General features: G+C 44.9%; 2 pseudogenes; one reads left to right on the forward strand and one right to left on the reverse strand.

Annotated features, from left to right (window-relative positions):
- Positions 1–792: 792 nt before the first annotated feature.
- Positions 793–1711, reverse strand: LOC102566409 (olfactory receptor 13G1-like; annotated as a pseudogene).
- Positions 1712–11947: 10236 nt separating this feature from the next.
- On the forward strand, positions 11948–13278 carry LOC132243945 (olfactory receptor 13G1-like; annotated as a pseudogene).
- Positions 13279–18640: the final 5362 nt, after the last annotated feature.

An 18640-nucleotide genomic window follows, 5' to 3' on the forward strand; every position in this document is an offset into this window, starting at 1 on the left:
GGGCGCACCGCTTCAGGTGCTGGGCCGAGACTTCTCTGAAGACGCCTATGTCCACTCCTTTCTGTATCGGGCGCTCGAGTGGGCCACGGTCAGCCTGACCAACTTCCTGCTGGGCCAGGCCAAGATGGCCACCCTGAAGAGCCGGCGAAACCAGCTCACCGGCACCGGGATGGTCGACGCCCTGCAGCTCTTCCGCCTGCTGGTGTGGGCCCGCCTCTCGCTCGAGTTTGAGCACGCTGTCCTCCGGCCGACGGTGCCCGCCTTTGAGGAGCGCTGGGCCCTCGAGGGGGCGCTGTGTCAAGTCGAGGCAGGACGCCTGATCCTCGTACTGTGATGCCACCAGCTGCTCAAACTGCAGAGACGCATCAAGCGGGCCGAGGCCTTGGACTTTTGTTCATGCGGGTCGACCCCGGAGGCCTCCATGGGTGTCCCTGCTGGCAGAACTGTAAATAATGTAAATAATCCTAATGTTCGTTGTGTTGTTTGGTTTTGTTTTTGTTTTTTTTTTTTTTGTTTAGAGTGTACAGGCAGGCCTTGCATGCCATGAGCTCAGGTCTTGTCCATGAGGCCCAGAGATTCGGGCGTACTTGTACATGCTCTTTACTGGCTCCGAGTTATCACCATCCCGGGAATAAAGGTCTCTTAAAAGTCTGTCTGTCTGTCTGTCTGTCTTTCCCTGCTTCCCTTTTTTTTTTTTCTCAGCAACAGGGTTTCATCAAGTTTCTAAAGTTTCAACTAAGTGAGAAAATACAACAGGTTATAAAGCTGTTAGTTACATTCTTTGTCGAAACCTTAGCAAATTAATTCCAAATCACTTTTCTGGAGGAAAGTGTGTACCAGGTACTCAAGTTTGATAGTAAGCCCATTCTGTGTTCTCTCTATTGCAACCTCTCTCCCAAGATATGGCATCACTTTCTTAAGGGCCACCTTGACTTCTTTATTCCTCAGGGTATAAACTAAGGGATTGAGGGTTGGAGTCAAAATAGTGTACAAAGCACCTACTATCTTGTCCCTGTCAAAGGCATAGCTGGAGGCTGGCCTCATGTAGGTGTAGATAACAGTGGAGTAATAGAGAGACACCACAATGAGGTGAGAAGAGCAGGTAGAGAGCTTTTTTCTTTCCTTCACATGTCCGGATCTTCATGATGGCCTTGAGAATGAAGCAGTAAGAAAGACACGTCAACAGGAAATCCCCCATGGCTAGGAAGATGTCTGCAGTGAAGACCATGATCTTATTAATCTTGACTGAGGAGTAGGAGAGGGCCAGCAGTGGTGGGATCTCGCAGAAGAAATAGTTCATAATGTTGGGTCCACAGAAAGTCAGCCGCACAATCAAGCCAATGTTCACCCAAGAATTGGTCACAGCAATTATTGTCACCACAGTGGATAAACTGCAGCACACTCTTTTGTTCATCACTGTGCTGTAATGCAAAGGGTAGCAAATGGCCACATAGCGGTTATAAGCCATGACAGTGAAAAGCGCCATCTCAGTGCACAGAAACCATGTGAAAGAGGAGAGTTGGGCTATGCACCCAGCGAAGGAGAGAGTACTTGTGATGGTCACTAGATTCTCAAGCATCTTGGGCATGATGGTGGGGGTGCAGATGATGTCTACTACAGCCAAGTGGAAGAGAAAAAAGTACATAGGCTTGTGCAGTCCAGGGCTGGATAGGATTGCGGCAATGATGGCAAGGTTGCTGAGCAAAGATGACAGATATGCATCATTAAAGACATTACATTTAAACAACAGTCAGTGGTCTCAGGACGCGTATCCAAAACACTGGGTAAAGCACTGGTCATTTTTTTTTTCTCACATACTGTTTTTTTTTTATGATAACCCTGCGACCACTGACGGTGCATTGGGCTCAGATCAGGAGGAGCAAGGAGACCCTCCGGTTCCCACTGCTGTTATAAACCAAAGATAACCTACAAAAGGATCAGGGTGCCTTTTAGGAGTCTATCCTTCTATTCAGGAGTGGTAGTCATACGGTTTATGAGCCGTGTAGACATGACAGCTCCTCTGCCACTGGCACCAACCATTCCAGCACATCCCAGCAGACCAGCTTGTCCACATCACACCCCATAGCCCAATCACCTCACAGTCCCCTTGAGCCAAATGTCTTCTCTATGTTACTGCTGCCTGTCTGTCACTATCCAAGAACACGTTGCCATCAACAGAAGCTTGAGACAAGTTAACCTTCTTCTCAGCACCCAGGATTGAGCCAAGAGGAAAAGCAAACAATACCAAACCACCTGTTAAGTTTCAGTGCCCCATCCTGCTGTCAGTGCTGGTGCTCTTCCACTATACCCTCACACAGGTTGGGGCAAGATTGCCCTACGTTGTCACTTAAGGAGTACATAGGCAATCCTAGATGCCTATAGTTTTAGGGAGACATGTTTTCAGGGTGTGAGAGCTGGGTGGGGGAAGTGAATCACTCGGGGTTTGAGGACAAAGTTCCAGTTTCTACTTGCTGATGATGGACTTGAGTACCAGCTGGGGTGGGGAAGGTTTGCCAACAATGGGAGGGGGTGTCCTGAGATGGTGGGATAGGGGGTGGTAGCAGTCAACATTATGTTCCTCTGTGTTGGGGCTTGGCATGTGTGCATGGGGTGGTCACCAGGGTGATTGCCATACCCCCATGATGATTGTATTCAGAAGCTGTGCTAAAATAGAGGATGGTCAGATCAGGGTTTTAGGACAATGGGCAACTTTGTGGAAGTTATGCTGCTCATCCCAGAGCATCATTTGTGGATTTAAATAATGGTTGTCTAATAACTCACCATTAAGCCATGGAGCCCTATACAGTTTGGTCTGTGAAGGGGCTAACCTTGGCTATTTCTCACTCCCAAAAGTCTGGTGGAAGGAAAATTGCACTTCCTCTCCCCCTCCCTTTCCCCAGCTGTCCTCAGTTTTGGTTTAGAGAGGGCTACCATGGACACTAACATCACTTGATTCCCCAACACCATCCTCCCATCATTGCCACTTGGTTGGTGACGGCACTTGGGAGTGGTCATTGTTGGGTCAGTTTGGTGTAATTAAAATGACCTAATGAATTTCAGAGCTGAAATCTCAGATTCAGACAAGCACACTCAATACCATTGGCAAAAGTGCCATTGGTTTGTTTGGGTACAGAGCTAATTAAAGTTATGAAAATAAACTTATGCCAATTAAATTATGCAAATCAGACCAACACCATTTTTAATTACCACAAATTCTCACAAAATCAGGAAATATGGACAGCTGTTGCAACATGAGGAGAAGTGGCCAGGCTTCTTGCAATGTAAGATGGAGCTGGTTGAGATGTAAGTCAGCTCTAAGGTTTGATTCTGGGGTTGCCTATTTCTCTTTCTCTGATGGCATTTACAAGCAACTCGTATATCAACTCGTAAAACACAATCATTCACGACCAGCAGTTGGGTACAGGAATAATCATTAACAATTCAGAAAACATAGCAATGACCTCCAACAGACTGGTTAGACAGAGAAACAGTCATGCTAGTATCCTCTCAGTGGTGATGCCCACCACCCTCGCAGCTGATCCTGCTGTGGACTATAGACTTGTTAAGAAAGCAGAGCTGGAAAGGATCCCACAAAGTGATCTACTCCAGTCCCCAGTGCAAGGCCTTACCAGCCTGAAAACTCACTCTCAGGTGTGCAACTCAGAGGAGGCAAGCTTTCCTGCACGGAGTTGTGTTATTAATGAAGTGTGGCTCTCAGTAATGTCTCAGTACTTTAATAGACTTCCTTTTTTTCACCCAGTGATGCTCACTCATGCCTTTGGGTAGAATCAAGTGCAATTGATGGACTGCATTGGTTTAAGCCACCTCGAGGTACAGAACATTTTGGTGGATGAAGCTATAGATTTTACCCACCTAGGAGGGTAGTACTTGTTGTGCGGGCTGGGGGCAAGCCAGGCCCGTCTTTGCACACGCGGGCTGTGGCCAGCAGCCCGGGCATGCGGGGCCGGAGGAAACCGCGTGGTGGCAAGGCATGTGCGGGCTAGAATTAGTCACAGAGGCGTAATGGTTGATTGAAAGATTATTTACTTACACCCAAGATGGTCACGGTGTAAGCTGGACAGTTTCCAGGTGAAGCTCCGTTTAAATCCTCATTGGAGGACTACAACAAATTCGGTTCTTTGGCCCCGGATTTGTTTAGGGTCCGCGGGTTCGGCAATTTCTTTCCCATGGAGTTGTCGAAGCTCTGTGGGCTTTGTTCGGTTCTCAGGCCCCAGAGTTGTTAAGGGTCCATGGGTTCGAAAATTGAGCATATAGGAAAGGGATATGTCTAGGATTGCGCTCAGTGACGGGGAGAGGCTAGAGGCTGATCAGACCTCTGTTGCCTGCTTGAAATGCGTTGGGTCTGTAAGGATCAGCAGCGCTTAGAGATCTTCATGCAGCGCGAAGTCTCCTCCTCCTGATGTTTGTGGAGTCCTCCAACTTGGGCGGAAACTCAAGCTTTTTATACGGCTAGCAAGCCAATCACTAGCCGCCACATGTGCATAATTTAGAACTAGCCAATGGTGGGGCACAAATTTGAATACGAATGGCGGGAACTCTTTGCAACAAGCATTTCTCCTCTGCAGCAGAGAAATGCACCCTGCAAAGAAAGCTACAAATTGGTGGGAAATTCCCCGTTGCACCGGGGTTCTCTTCTGCAGCAGAGAACTCCGCCATGCAAGGAAGCTGTAATTCTAGCGGGAACATAATTTAGCGTTGCCGAAGCACACACAAACAAAAACTCACAACTTTGGGTTGTGACACTTGTGAATATCCAGCGGCAGATAGCTTAATCCTACCTAATAGGGTTTCACGTGTAGATGCACAGAATTTACTATGGAGCTTATTGGTCCACTCTACCAGAAATGTTGCATGTAGATATGTCCTGCTAATTCTCTTCCAGGTCCTTCAAAATAGTCTTTGAGGACCTACCCCATGATTTTTCCAGATACTCATATCTAACATACATAACTCATAACCAACATTAATCTCAAAAGGGCCAATGATCACACCAAGAATTCATCCTCTCATTTCCATTACAAACTTCTAGAGGGTTTTTTTTTTTCCCCAAATGAATGGGGGGTTTTGTGTTTGGGTTTTTTTTTTTTTTTTTTCAGTTACGTGACTTCTACTTGTTCTCTCCTTTGGGGCATGTTTCAGTGAAATCTTCAACAAATTCACAAGGGATTGAAGCGTTCTGTTTGGATGTTGAATCTATAAAATGGAAAGCATCTTCACAAATGTAAGTCAGTACTTAAATTATCATTGAGTTGTGAAAGGGAGTCATTTGTGTGGATCCAGAAAGAAGTAAAGTTTTTTTTTTTTATTATTATTATTATTTGTTTGCTCTTTCCTTTATTCATTTTCTTTTCTTTAGGTCTTAATAAAAACTGCTGTGTCCTAAACAGTCACATGGTGATGCTTACTATGATCTCTTATGCACCGCTGGCTGGTGATCAATCCCCGTTTGGAAACTCATTGGAGTCTTGGACCAGCTCCTGAGACGGGTCAGGGCTGGGACCACCAGTCAGATGGATGTTGATCCCAGCCACCATGTCCTGTATCCAGTGTGGGGCCCCATAGTTTAAGATGGATGTGGAGAGATTGGAAGCAGTCCAACACAAAGTAACAAAAATAATTAGGGGGACTTGGACGATTGATGAGGAAAAGATGAAAGAGCTAGGTTTACTTTGTCTGGAAAAGAAAGGGCATATTTGATAACATTGGTCTAATGCTGGAAGTGTTATTACAGAGAGAATGGAGATGGCCTTTTCTCTGTGGTGAGGGCTAGGAGCAACAACTTCAAGCAGCAGTGGTGGAAATTTAGGTTGGAGATGAGGACCAGCTTTCTGGCTGTGGAGGTGATTAAGAATGGGAACAGACTACCAGGAGACGGTGCAGAATGCGCAGAGCATTGGAAGTTTTCACAGGCAGGTTGGATAGAAACTTGTCTGGGGGTGATCCTGCTTTGATCAGGAGCTGGAGTAGATAACCCTGTGACATCCCTTCCAGCCATGCTTCCTGCCAGCCCGCACCTACTTTGAGAAGGAGATGGAGGAGGGTTTCTCCATAGCTTCCTTGACCTCCCCTTGGCTGTGATGGCTCTTTGCTTCCATCAGCTCTCTTTTTGTTGTGCTGGATGTGGATTTCTCTGAAACCGCATGTTTTCTCCGTCTCATACAAAGCTTGAGGGGAGCAAGATCTGCTTGGCCCAGGTCGGGACTGCTTGGTTCAGACCAAGATGTTGACTCTGAAGTGATGCAGGAACCAGCTAGAAAGGCGCAACTCTCATGAAGCCCTCCACCTCTTTTAGTTCCTTCTTTGGCCATGTGTGCCCTTTATGTTTGGACACTTCACCTTACAAAAGAATGGCCCCCTTTTTGTTGGACTGGGCCATCAAGGGGGGCTTCATGGTGCAAGGCAGTGGGCTAATCTTAAATATGTGACCACATGAAGGGCATGTGAGATGGGTGGAGAGGGTGCCAATATCTTATTAAAAGGCTAGGGATTTGTTTGTTGCTGTTGATGAATGCTTTTTTGTTCCCTTTGGAGCAATACCCTTCCTCACTTTTACTGTCTGCTTAGAATTTTTTAAACCTTTATAAAAAAAAAAAATACGTCTGTCTATCGATGGGCTACTTCGTTATTTTTTTCTCGGTTGGCTACACTTGTTTACCTTTCAATTTTCTCTGTTGTAGAAGCAAAGCCCTCATGAATGGAAGCCAATAACAACACCGGGGCATCTGACTTCATCCTGGAGGGGCTCTCTGATTATCCCCACCTCCGTGGTCTGTTCTTTGGCATCTTCCTATGTGCCTTCGTGGCTGCTGTCCAAGCCAACTCCCTGATTGTCCTGGTGATTGTCCTCCCCCCCGCCCCTGCACAAACCCATGTACTTCTTTGTTGCTAACCTGGCTCTAATTGACCTTGTCTGCACCACCTCTGTTCTGCCCAAAATGATGCAGAACCTGATACTGGGAAAGAAAACCATTTCCTTTAATGGCTGCCTGATCCAGCTCTTTCCCTCCACCTCCTCAGGAGGAACAGAGCTTATTCTCCTTAGTGCCATGGCCTTTCACAAGTACGTGGCCATCTGTCATCTTTTACACTATGGAACCATCAAGACCAAGAGAGTCTGTATTACACTAGCAGCCTGTATCTGGGTGCTGGGTGCTATAATTTCCCTCTCGCACACACTACTAATGCTGCTTCTAGATTTCTGTGCACCTGGTCTATGCAGCATTACTTCTGTGAGATCCCAGCCCTTCTGGCAATATCCTGCAGCAAAATTTACCTCAACAAAATCATGACATTAATGGCTAACATTTTCCTAGGCAATGATGAATGTCTTGCTGGTCACCATGTCCTATGGCTTTATCATCAGAAGCATCCTGAAAATTCAGGGCTCAGAAGGGAAGCGAAAAACCTTCTCTACATGTTCCTCACATCTTGCTGTGGTTGGCCTCTTCTACCCCAGTATCATCTACAGCTATATCTGGCCATCCTCCAGCCACTCCCGGAAGGACAAGTTGGTTGTTGTGCTCTATGCATTTGTGACTCCCCTGCTGAATCCTCCGATCTACAGCCTACGCATCAAGGAGGTCTAAGCGGCCTTCAGAAAAATCCACCCATTCTATAAGAGAAATGCATCTTGGCAATAGTGAACTTGATTCCCTGTAACCTTTTGACTTCTATTCTCGGTCCACATTTTAAAACCCACCACTTTGATTTAGAGCCCCCGTTTCATCTACACATGCCCTAAACGCATCAGTTTATATCAGTTATATGTTGTGCCTCCTATAACATGAATTATTCATGATATCCTAACATGGATCCTATAGGACACACTGGGTGTATCTACATGTTCATTAATGCACTGTAATTACAGCACATTAAGTTTAGTGCCTATAGCAGGTAATTACTTAATGCGCTGTAATTGGCGCTACTGCGCATTAGCACACATGAATGCTTTTTGTGTGAAGCTTAATGCCCTTTGGACTAATCTACCACACATTGGCCTGGTTTTTGCCAGCCGTGCTAATGCACACTAGAATTAGGCCTACAGGCATTAAACATCTCGTGTAGATGTGCTCACTGTGTAGCATTATTCTTCCAATATAGAATTTATTCCCTCAGTGTGTATGAAGGAAAACAGACCAATAAACCTTGAATCTCTCTTTGTTTTTTAGTTTTTTTGTGAAAAATTAAAATCCAAACTATATCTCAACATATTAAAATCCAAACTACATCTCAACATATAATCTGTTTGATTTTTACTTACCCATGTGTCTTGTTTAGGTTCCTGAGTTTTATAAACAAGTGTTTATCATAATTAACTTTTGTTCTCATTTAGGACTGCTGTACAAATGCAAGGTCATGAATAAGTTGTTAATAAAATCACCTTTTGGTTGTATGGTGTTATGATATGAAATCTACTGTGGTCAGAGGTATCATATCAACTTACTGTTGATGGCTCTCCTTTTAAATATATTTTAACATGCTTTTAATATATCTATATCTACTGTGGTAAGGTGCAAATCTACCCTGCCTTCCCCTTTTAAATCTATCATAAAATACCAATGTGAGGAAGCGGTCAGTAAGGCTAACTGCACCTTGTCATGCATCTACAGATGCATCACAAGCAGGTCCAGGGACGTGATCCTTCCCCTCTTTGAGGCGCTGGTCAGGCCATAGTTGGAATACAGCATCCAGTTCTGTGTTCTGCACTTCAAGAGGGATGTGGCTAACCTTGAGAGTGTCCAGAGGAGGGCCACCCACATGGTCAGGCCCTATGAAGATAGACTAAAGGGCCTGAATCTTTTCAGCCTCCACAAGAGAAGACTGAGAGGGGATCTGGTGGCGGTCTATAAACTCACCAGGGGGGACCAGCAGAAAATAGGTGAGGCTCTGTTCCTCCGGGCACCATCTGGGATAAAAAGGAATAACAGCTACAAGTTGATTGAGAACAGGTTCACGCTTGATATCAGGAGGCATTACTTTAGGGTTAGGGCTGCCAGGCTCTGGAATGGGCTCCCAAGGGAGCTGGTGCTCTCCCCTACCTTGAGGATCTTCAAGAGGACGTTGGATAGCTACCTGGCTGGGGTATTATGATCCCAGCACTCGTTCCTGCCCAGGGCGGGGGGTCAGACTTGATGATCTGTTCAGGTCCCTTCCAACTCTAGAAACTATGAAACTACCCTTTAAACCTTAACAATGAAGTCTCAGGAAGGGGAAGAAGGATGGTAGGAAAAAAGGAGAGAAAGACAAGAAACATGTTAAGAAGTATTTGAAACAGGGTTGGAAGTCATGAAAGAGTATTTTGCAATTTCCATTGTTGCCATTCTGTTGAGTTATAGATAGTTCTTATAGATAGTTCTACATGGAAAAATGCCATACACTGGTCCCCCACCACCCTGAAAGCAAAAAAAACAAAAAAGATTAACATTATTTTTCCCCCAAGGAGGCCAGGGAGGAGAGCACCACCATTTAGATTTTCTTATGCTATTGTTTTTTGGGGCAGAAGGCTATCCTAGAACCTACCTTAGGTACCTGTCAGGAAATAGTGAGATCAAGGGTGGATACTATTTCACTTAGTGGCCATTCAGAGGACAGCTCATGGTTAATTTGGTGATACCTGTACAAATTGCAGGACTCTCTTTGTCCTGCTGTGAGTGCCTATGTGCCACAAGGATTGGAATTGGAAGATATCTACATGGCTCTGGAGGGCATCCAGGACCCACACTGCCCGGCAATGAGTAATAGAATCACTCCTGCACTTCTGTCGGGTAACTCAGATTTCATCACAAGCTGAACTTTCGGCAGCCACTAGGTAAAATCAGGAGAAAGAATAATTCTTTAAACTTTAAGGCATTCTTAGCGCAAGAATAAATGGAGATAAGCTTTCTGTGAACATGTTTCAGTTGGATATTGCAGCAAGCATCTCACCATTAAAGCAGCAAGATTCTGGTGAGCCTCCCCAGAGAGGTAGATTCAGGGCAAGGAAAAACGGCTAACTTTTTGTAGAAGGAGGACCTTTGAAATGAGAATCATCTTAATCAATTTACAACTCACTTGGAGTCAGTACTTAAATTGTCTCCTGCACTGTAAAGAATTATTCTGTGTGGCTCTACAGAGAGGTGAGGTTTTTCTTGATTCATTCCATCTCCTTTTCTGCCTTCCTGAGTTTTTTATAAGGCAAATGATACCCATTGTTTTCCTGAGATTAGACTCCTTTCTAAGTAGTGTACATGATAATATATAAAGACTAAGTATAAAAGGGTGCTCTCTCTCTTGCGTGCACATGCCCACACACATGCACTAAATTCCACTCTTAATTTTTTTTCATTTATTTTTGTGGTTACTTACTCTGAAATGCACCTCACTGTCCTGTCTAGAAATACACTTTCTTCAGCTGAGTTAAGGACATTTCATCTGCAATCTGATCTGTGTTACACATGTGCCAATCTGGTCTGAATTCACAGCCATCACCCAGGTTCCTGTGAATTTCACTGTGGTCAGAATCCAAATTATAGGTGGTACAATATAGGTTTATAGGTGGTACAATACTATAATTGATAGTTATATAAGTATAAACTATATAATAGTTATATAGGTGGTACAATACCATATTGGTGGTGTCAGTGACAAATGATGATTATATGTGGTACAACGCTATAATGGTGGTGTCAATGGCAAAAGAGTCGGGAGAGAGGATGAGTGCTGAAAGAGTTTGCATTCAATCTGTAAAGTGATGCAAAATGTGCAAATAGTTAACCAGACTTGTTCTAGGAAGATCTGAAAATTAAGAAATACTGGCCATGGAAGTCTTCCTACTTTCACCATTTTTATCCACACTCCCTTTGATACTCCATTTTACGCAACGGAGATCATTTTGGATGGTGGGGGAGCATATTCAGCACCAGCAATGTAGCAGCTTGTAAGCGGAGGGAACTCTGAAGTCAATAATACATGCACCAGAGAAGCAGGTATTGAAGTCATCCTGAAATTCCTGCTGTATGTGAAAATACAGACTGTCCCACAAGTACAGGCTCCTAACAGAAAACAAAACAAAAAAACAGATTAAATTCAGTGGCTTCTTTTCTCCTGCCATTTAAAAGATGCATATGAATGCCACTCTAATGAAGGGAGATTTTGACTGTGTCATTCCAGGGGAATGATTCCTGATTGAAAGGAAAGTAGAGACCTCTCTTTGCATGTCTTGTTTTCCCTTAAATATAGATATTATTACATTATGTAGAGGTGCTCAGCTGGACCAGATCAGACTTTAAAGCTAATATAAATGGTGGAGCACGTATTACTTCTGAGCCGTGGTTGTATGAATAATGTTCCAGATTGTACTGTGTGTCTAGCTCAGGTGAGTTTCTGAATACTCCTATCACTAATCTAATATAATGTGGCTTCAGTTAACACTCAACTAATTGTTATTACCCTTGTCACAACTGGAAAAATCAGGGGAATGTGGTTTTGGGAAATGAAAAAAAGGTTTGGGTTATTTATTTATTTATTTTAAGTTAACATGTTTTTATATTGCTCAATTTTGGTATAGACAGTAGAACTTTTTAGAACAGCAGGCTGCGCACCACCTTCAGCTACCAGTCCCCTCCTCAGTGCCTTAGTCCTCCCTGGTGTATGGATCAACTTAAGACCCACTGCCAGATGATATGGCTTCTCAGGTTGGATCCAGGTTACAGACCATATCTCAGACGGACCTGTCCAAGGGATTGCGTTAGATAGCTAGATACTTGGAAATGCTTTCAGACATTATTATCTGTTTATCTATCAATCCACACCTCCTTTCATCCGTTCCTAGGTTTAGGCTTGCCCATAATTTTGATGGACTGCACATAATGTTGATGGACTGCACAGATCTTTTTCTTGCAGTTGGCTGCAATCATGTACATCTCCATTCTTTCAGAAGAAATGCCTAAGTAAATGGAAACCAGGAACCACCCAAGGGTGCCTGACTTCATCATGGAGGGGCTCTTTGAACATCTCCACTTCCAGGGTCTGTTCTTTGGGGTCATCCTGTGCCTCATTATGGCTTCGATTATAGGCAACTCCCTGATCATCATGGCAATTGTCCTCCACCTGCCTTTGCACAAACCCATGTACTTCTTCATTGCTAACCTGGCTTTAATTGACATTGTCTGCACCTCCTCTGTTCTGCCCAAAATGATGCAGAACCTGACACTGGGAAAGGAAAACCATCTCCTTTAATGGCTGCATGGCTCAGCTCTTTACCTTCACCTCCTCAGCAGCAACAGAGCTTGTTCTCCTCAATGCCATGGCCTTTGACAGGTACATGGCCATCTGCCATCCCTTACACTACGTAACCATCATGACCAAGAGAGACTGCATCACATTAGTAGCCTGTATTGGGGCCCTTGGAACCATGAATTCCCTTGTGCACACATTGCTCATGCTGCATCTAGATTTCTGTGGGCCCCACCTCATCCAGCACATCTTCTGCGAAATCTCACCTCTGCTGGCATTGTCCTGCAGCTCAGCTTACCTCAACGAAGTCATGGCTTTCATTGCCAATATTTTCCTAGCTATGGGAAACTTCTTGCTGGTCATTGTATCTTATGGTTTCATCATCAGAAGCATCCTGAAAATTCAGGGCTCAGAAGGGAAGTCAAGAGCCTTCTCCACATGTTCCTCGCATTTTGTTGTGGTTGCCCTTTACTACTCCATTATCACCTACACCCGGCCACCCTCCGGCTATTCCCTGGATAAGGAAAAGATGGTCTCCGTGCTTTACACACTTGTAACTCCTGCACTGAATCCTTTGATCTACAGCCTGCGCAACAAGGAGGTCAAAGTGACCTTCAGGAAAATCCTTGCTTTCTGCAAGAGAGATTAGTATTGACACTGGCAAACAACCATCTCTGTCATCTCATCATTTCTATGATGGTCCCATGCCTGGTGTGAACTGTTTTAATATCCTGCACTTCAGTGGACCCCACTTGATTCATATCTTCAGAGCCTCTTTTTTTTCTTATTTCACTGCAGTTAATAATGATGCCTTTTTCCCCCTTGTACGAAATGATGCAAGTTTTTGGTGAATATTACAGTTTTCTTTGTAACCCCATTAAGATTAGGAGTCCATGATGTGTTATGCTAGAAAAAATAATGTGCAAATTGCTGCATGCTTTCCTTTAATGCTCAGAGTAGCAGAGCATTATTTTTTTTTCCCCAAATGGGTTTGAAGCAAGACAATCTATATAAACCAAACTAAAACAAACCAAATAAATTAACTACTGCCCCATTCTTTCCCTTCAGCCTGTTTTCTGTACAACGAGACTCCAAAATATTTAATATATTTCAATTGATATCTGAAAGTTTCATCTACCCATGTGTAGGTCTCCGACAGATTTTTATAAAATTGTATTTATGAAAATTCACTTTTTAATTCTCACTTAAGGCTTCTGTTCTAGAATTGTATCATCATTGCAGATTGGTGGTGTGGAAATTATATTTTGTTTCTTTTTACATTTTTATTTGAAATTGATTTTCACTTACTGCAGAAATATATTGATATCAGTTACATACATATCATTCTAAAATTTATACAAGTCTCTCAGCTATAGTAACCAATAAAGTGAGGGGGAAAGTGGAGAAGAGTACAGCAAGGGATACATAAGGCAAAGATTTGAGAGCAAGGAGTAACAGTCCACTAGAGCTAATTAAGGATTTACTTGCCAAAATATTCCAAAGGAGTTGTCCAGGTAGTGTTATGCTTTTCAAAGCACTTAGTCTGTGAGCATGATTTTCTGCATGGTTGCTATTTTCGGCATTTCATTACTTAAGGGCCTTATTACACATGAATTTTTGTTAGCTCCTGGAACTCTTAACCCCTGGGTTGTCCACACATTAACACCAGAAACTAGTTGTAAGCACACTTTAGGTGGCTTAAAAGTTAGGTCACTCCATGGCAGGTAAATCTCCGATCTGTGTTACCAAGCATTAATTTGTGGCCACTTCCCACAGATGAACTGCCCAATTGCAGTCCTCCACCATCTCAGGAGGACGTCCCCACCTCACCATACTGTTCTGTGTGGACACATTTTCCACCCCTGAATTGTGCTGCCCAGAGGAAAATTGTAGCACCAAGCCAACTCCCTCTGCTATGCCTGGGGCTGTTACCATTTCTCACCTGTGGGTGTGCAACCCCATGCAAACGGTGTGCAGGACACACGCCAGCCAGCCAAGTCACAGGGCATGCATAAGTTCACAAGTGGGTCCGGAGGTGGGCGGGGGGGGGCAGGGGAACAAGGGTTGGACTGGGGTCCCCATGAGCTGGGACTGTCTTCCCAGGGCAGGCACAGTAGCTCTCCCAAAAGCATTTTCCCTTACTGCTCCTACCTCCCAGTTGTGGTGAGTATGTTTGTTATTACCCTGAAATAAAATAGTTTTCTGATAGCATACTGTTAGGTTAAAAATAATTTACATTATTAAAAAGTATTAGCTTTACAGCTAAATACAAGGCATCACCTGTGGCCTAGCAATGTTGCTGACCACAAGGCAGAATGATAGCTAAGCCTTTGCTTATGCTAAGTAATCATTTTGACTGTGTTAACCATTTTCTGAGCAAAATGCAGGAAGTGAATCTGCGTCTGTGTACTGTAAAATCAGCTACAGCAAGGGACCTAGTAAGACAAAGAAGCCATTGTTCTAAGTACAGTGATCGTGTCCTTAAGAAGTATCTACCACTGCAAGTTCTTGCTAACGTATCATAATGTTACTGTTACTTAACTTTTAGCTTTTAGAAAGTGCTAGTTCAGCTTAATAGAAATATGCTGTTATGAAGATCTGTGAAGCACCACCCAAGTATTGCTTTTGTTAACCCTGTAGTCTTGCCTTGTTGTAAAAAGTATAAAAGAACGCCCCACCCTTGGGGGGGGGGCATTTTGCCTCTTTGCTGGCTTAATGGTCATTGCTCGAACAAATATACTGCAGTAAAAAACTTTACCCGTGTTGCCTGGTTCCTATGCAGCTAGACAATGAACTCCAGGGAGTTTTCTCCTACAACACAGTCACCCCAGAAAGCATGACCAGCACCCCACACAACCCAATCCCAAATCCCAGTTTATTAAAGCATGAGGCCTTCTTTCATGTACTTCCTCATTTCTTTTTAAATACTTTTTTAACTTATTTTTATTTTATCCTTCATTTTACCACCTTTCCCCATCCCCATATCCTTTCTACCTCCCATTTCACTACTCATGCCCACCACACTAATTTTCGACCTCCTAACTTCATAATCCTGCCCCTCCAAGCTCATATCTCACCTCCCTCGACATCCACCCACCTAGAGCAGCAATAAAAGACTATCCTGGCTCACCAGCCCTGTAGGGGCAACGCAGCTGTGCAGTTGCTGGAGAATCAGAGCAGGTTTTTAGCCTTTACATGTGACTGCTCTAAACTTGAGGTAGGACTAATCAACATTTGAGCAGCTCAAAATGCAATGTGTAACAAGGCCCTATGCAATCTTAATAAGAACCCTTGCTAAGGGCACAGTAATGAACTATCCCAATGTGCAGGAAGACAAACAAGTATGGCAGAAGACTGACGTGACTTATTAGGGAACTCTTCAATGAGCTAAAACACAAAAGGAAACTTAGAAGAAGTGGAAACTTGGCAAACCACTGGGAAAGAGTATTAATGTATTGCTTGAGCATGCAGGGATGAAATCAGGAAGGCCAAAGTGCACCTGGAGTTGCAGCTAGCAAGGGCCGTGAAGTAGGTAACAAGATGGGTTACTAGAAGTATGTAAGCAACAAGACGACAATCAGTGAAAGTGTGGGTCTCTTACTAAATGGGAGAGGCAACCTAGTGAGACAAGATGCAGAAAATGCTTAAGTCCTCAATGCCTTTTTTTATCTCAGTCTGCACAAGCAAGGTGAACCTACTGTACCTAGTACACAATTTGGGGAGGAGGTGAGCATATGGTAGTGGCAAAAGAACAGGTTAGGAACTACTTAGAAAAAAACTGGATGTATTCAAATCTATGGGGCCAGATGGAAAGCACCAAGGATGCTGAGGGCTTTGGTCAATGTGATTGCAGAACTGCTGGCCATTATCTCTGAAAACTCATGGCTATCAGGAAATGTCTGGATGAATAGAAAAGGGCAAACATAGTGCCTATATTTAAGAAAGGGAAAAAGGAGGATCCAGGGGGCCTCACCTCAGTCCCTGGAAAAAAATCATGGAGCAGATCCTCGTGGGATCCATTTCTAAACACTTGGAAAAGGAGGTGATTAGGAACAGTTAACACAGATTCACCAAGGCCAAGTCATGTGAGATTAACCTGATTGCCTTCTATGATAAGATGACTCTGTGGATGTGGGGAGACCAGTGTATGTGCTATACCTTGATTTTAGCAAGGCTTATGTTATAGTCTCCTATGACATTGTCGCAGGCAAGCTAAAGAAATCTGGGCTGGATGAATGGACTGTAAGGTGGATAGAAAACTGGCTTGAGCATTGGACTTGATGTCTAATGACATAGATTGTGGGGCTGTGATGGCATGGGTCTGGGGCCTGGAGCAGAGCTGCGATCTGTTCCCCACATGCCCCTGCCCGCAGAATCAGTGTTCACTGCAGCGACAAGGGGAACGGATGATGGCTCTGCCCTGGGCTCCAGCCCCATACTGTCAATGTCCCATGATCCTGGCCCCTACCTGCCCATCCCACATCCAGATGCCACTTCCCACCCAGCTGTGGCCTCATCCTAGCCACCTAGCTGACATGGGGGCCACTCGGAGAGTTTTGGTGAGCTCTTTGGGGAGCCCAGAAGTGCTGACCGAGCCTGTGACAGCTCATTAAAGCTCCCTAAGTAGCCCTCATGCCAAAATAATTGTCCACCCCTGCTTTAAACCATTCTTTTACTCCAGGCTAGTTTTTTTCCTTTCCTATTTTTGCTGCCAATTGCATTCATCCTGTGGTAGCTAAATTAATTGAAGAAGATTGAAGCAAAAAAGGCATTAAATGTCGTGTTTACTTGAATCCAAGGTAAGGTTCTCCCCCCCCCCCCCGTACAACATGGGGGAAAAAAACCCTTGGATTCAAGTAAGGTCTCAGGCAGGAGGCTCTGGTTACAACTGCAGCAAGTGACCCGTGGAAGACCATGCAGTGCATGCAACAGGGAGTGCCAGGGAGATCATGCAGGTCAAGCATGGGGTGGACTGCAAAGTGTGCATCCTGGGGAAGGGGAGGGAAGATCATGGAGTGTGAGGGGGGAAACTATGTGGTGGTGGGTAGGGAGAGCATGGGGGAGATCATGCAGTGCAGAAGGGAATGCAGGGGAGATTGTGGGGTTTCAGGCAAGGGGAGTGCAAGGAAGATTGCCTGGTGCATGGAGAGGTCAAGAGTGGAGGAGATCATGCATTGTGTGGGCAGGGGGAACTCAGGGGAGACCCTGCTTTATGGGGTGAGGAGCTTGGGTGGCATGGGGGCAGGTGTGTGGGGAAATAGCATCGTGTGGGGAAGTGAACACAGGGGATATTGTGAGGTATGCAGCTCAAGGGGAGTGCAGGTGGTGTGGAGGGGTGCAATCATGGGAGAGATTGGGCAGCATATGGCCCAGCGGGGAGCATGGTTAGGATCACATGGAGCAGGGGAGGTGCAAGGGAGACGGTGTGATGCAGGCTGGAAGGAATAGGGGGGGAGATTGCAAAATGTGGAGGGGACAGTGGAGGGATTGCACAGTGTGTGTGTGTGTGTGTGTGTGTGTGAGTTGGGGTGTGGGGGGGTTCACACAAGAAAGATTGTGTGTGAGACCATGTGGTGCAGGGCCCATGGGAGTACTAGGGAGATTGTTCAGCAGTAAGGGAGCGGCTCCAGATCCAACTCCAGCTCCAGCTCCGGCTCTGGCTCCAACCCAGGGCCAAGGCTACTGCTGCTTGGCTGGAGCTGGAGCTGCAGCCAGATCCACAATATAGGATAAGCAATGGTGCCTGGCAGGGGGCTGTGAGGAACTAAGTCGGGGGTAATGCACTGCAGGGGGCAAGTGCCCAAAGGGCCAGGCAATAGAAGAGCAAGTTGGAGGGGAGGCAAGAGGCAGGGAGGACAGAAATCAGGCCAAGTTTCAGTCAAGTTACATTCCAGCTCCACCTTTGCAAGCAATGTCTCGTGTTTGGGAGCCCAAACAGAGAGGAAGTGAAGTAAGTCTGGGAGGATCCCAGGGAGTTAGATCCAGTGTTATTGCCACAGACAAGAATACATTTGATCTTGTTTCCCATGTGCCATAATCTCATTTAGGTGCACAAGTCCTGTGTTGCAACAGGGTGTGGATGTCTATCAGTCAAAGGGTTTTCCACCCTGAAAACTTTCTCCTCTCAGATGTGAAACTCAGAGGAGGCTTCTTTTCCTGCCTATTGCTGTTCTGTCAAACAAATGTCTCTCTCAAGTAACAGCTCCAAATGTGTATCTGACTTCAGATTTTTGCACCCAGTGACACTCACCCATTTGGCATTTCAGCCAACTGACCTCCAAAGACCACAAGAGACGTTAGACACTACTCCTGCTTATCAAAAGGTGACACGGTTTTAAGGTCACCTTTTTGAGGTTACCATGCAGTTACTGGAGGTATTTCATGGGAAAGTTCCCTCAATAGAAAA

The sequence above is a fragment of the Alligator mississippiensis genome, chromosome 11 (genome assembly GCF_030867095.1).
Source record: "Alligator mississippiensis isolate rAllMis1 chromosome 11, rAllMis1, whole genome shotgun sequence".
Classification (NCBI taxonomy): domain Eukaryota; kingdom Metazoa; phylum Chordata; order Crocodylia; family Alligatoridae; genus Alligator; species Alligator mississippiensis.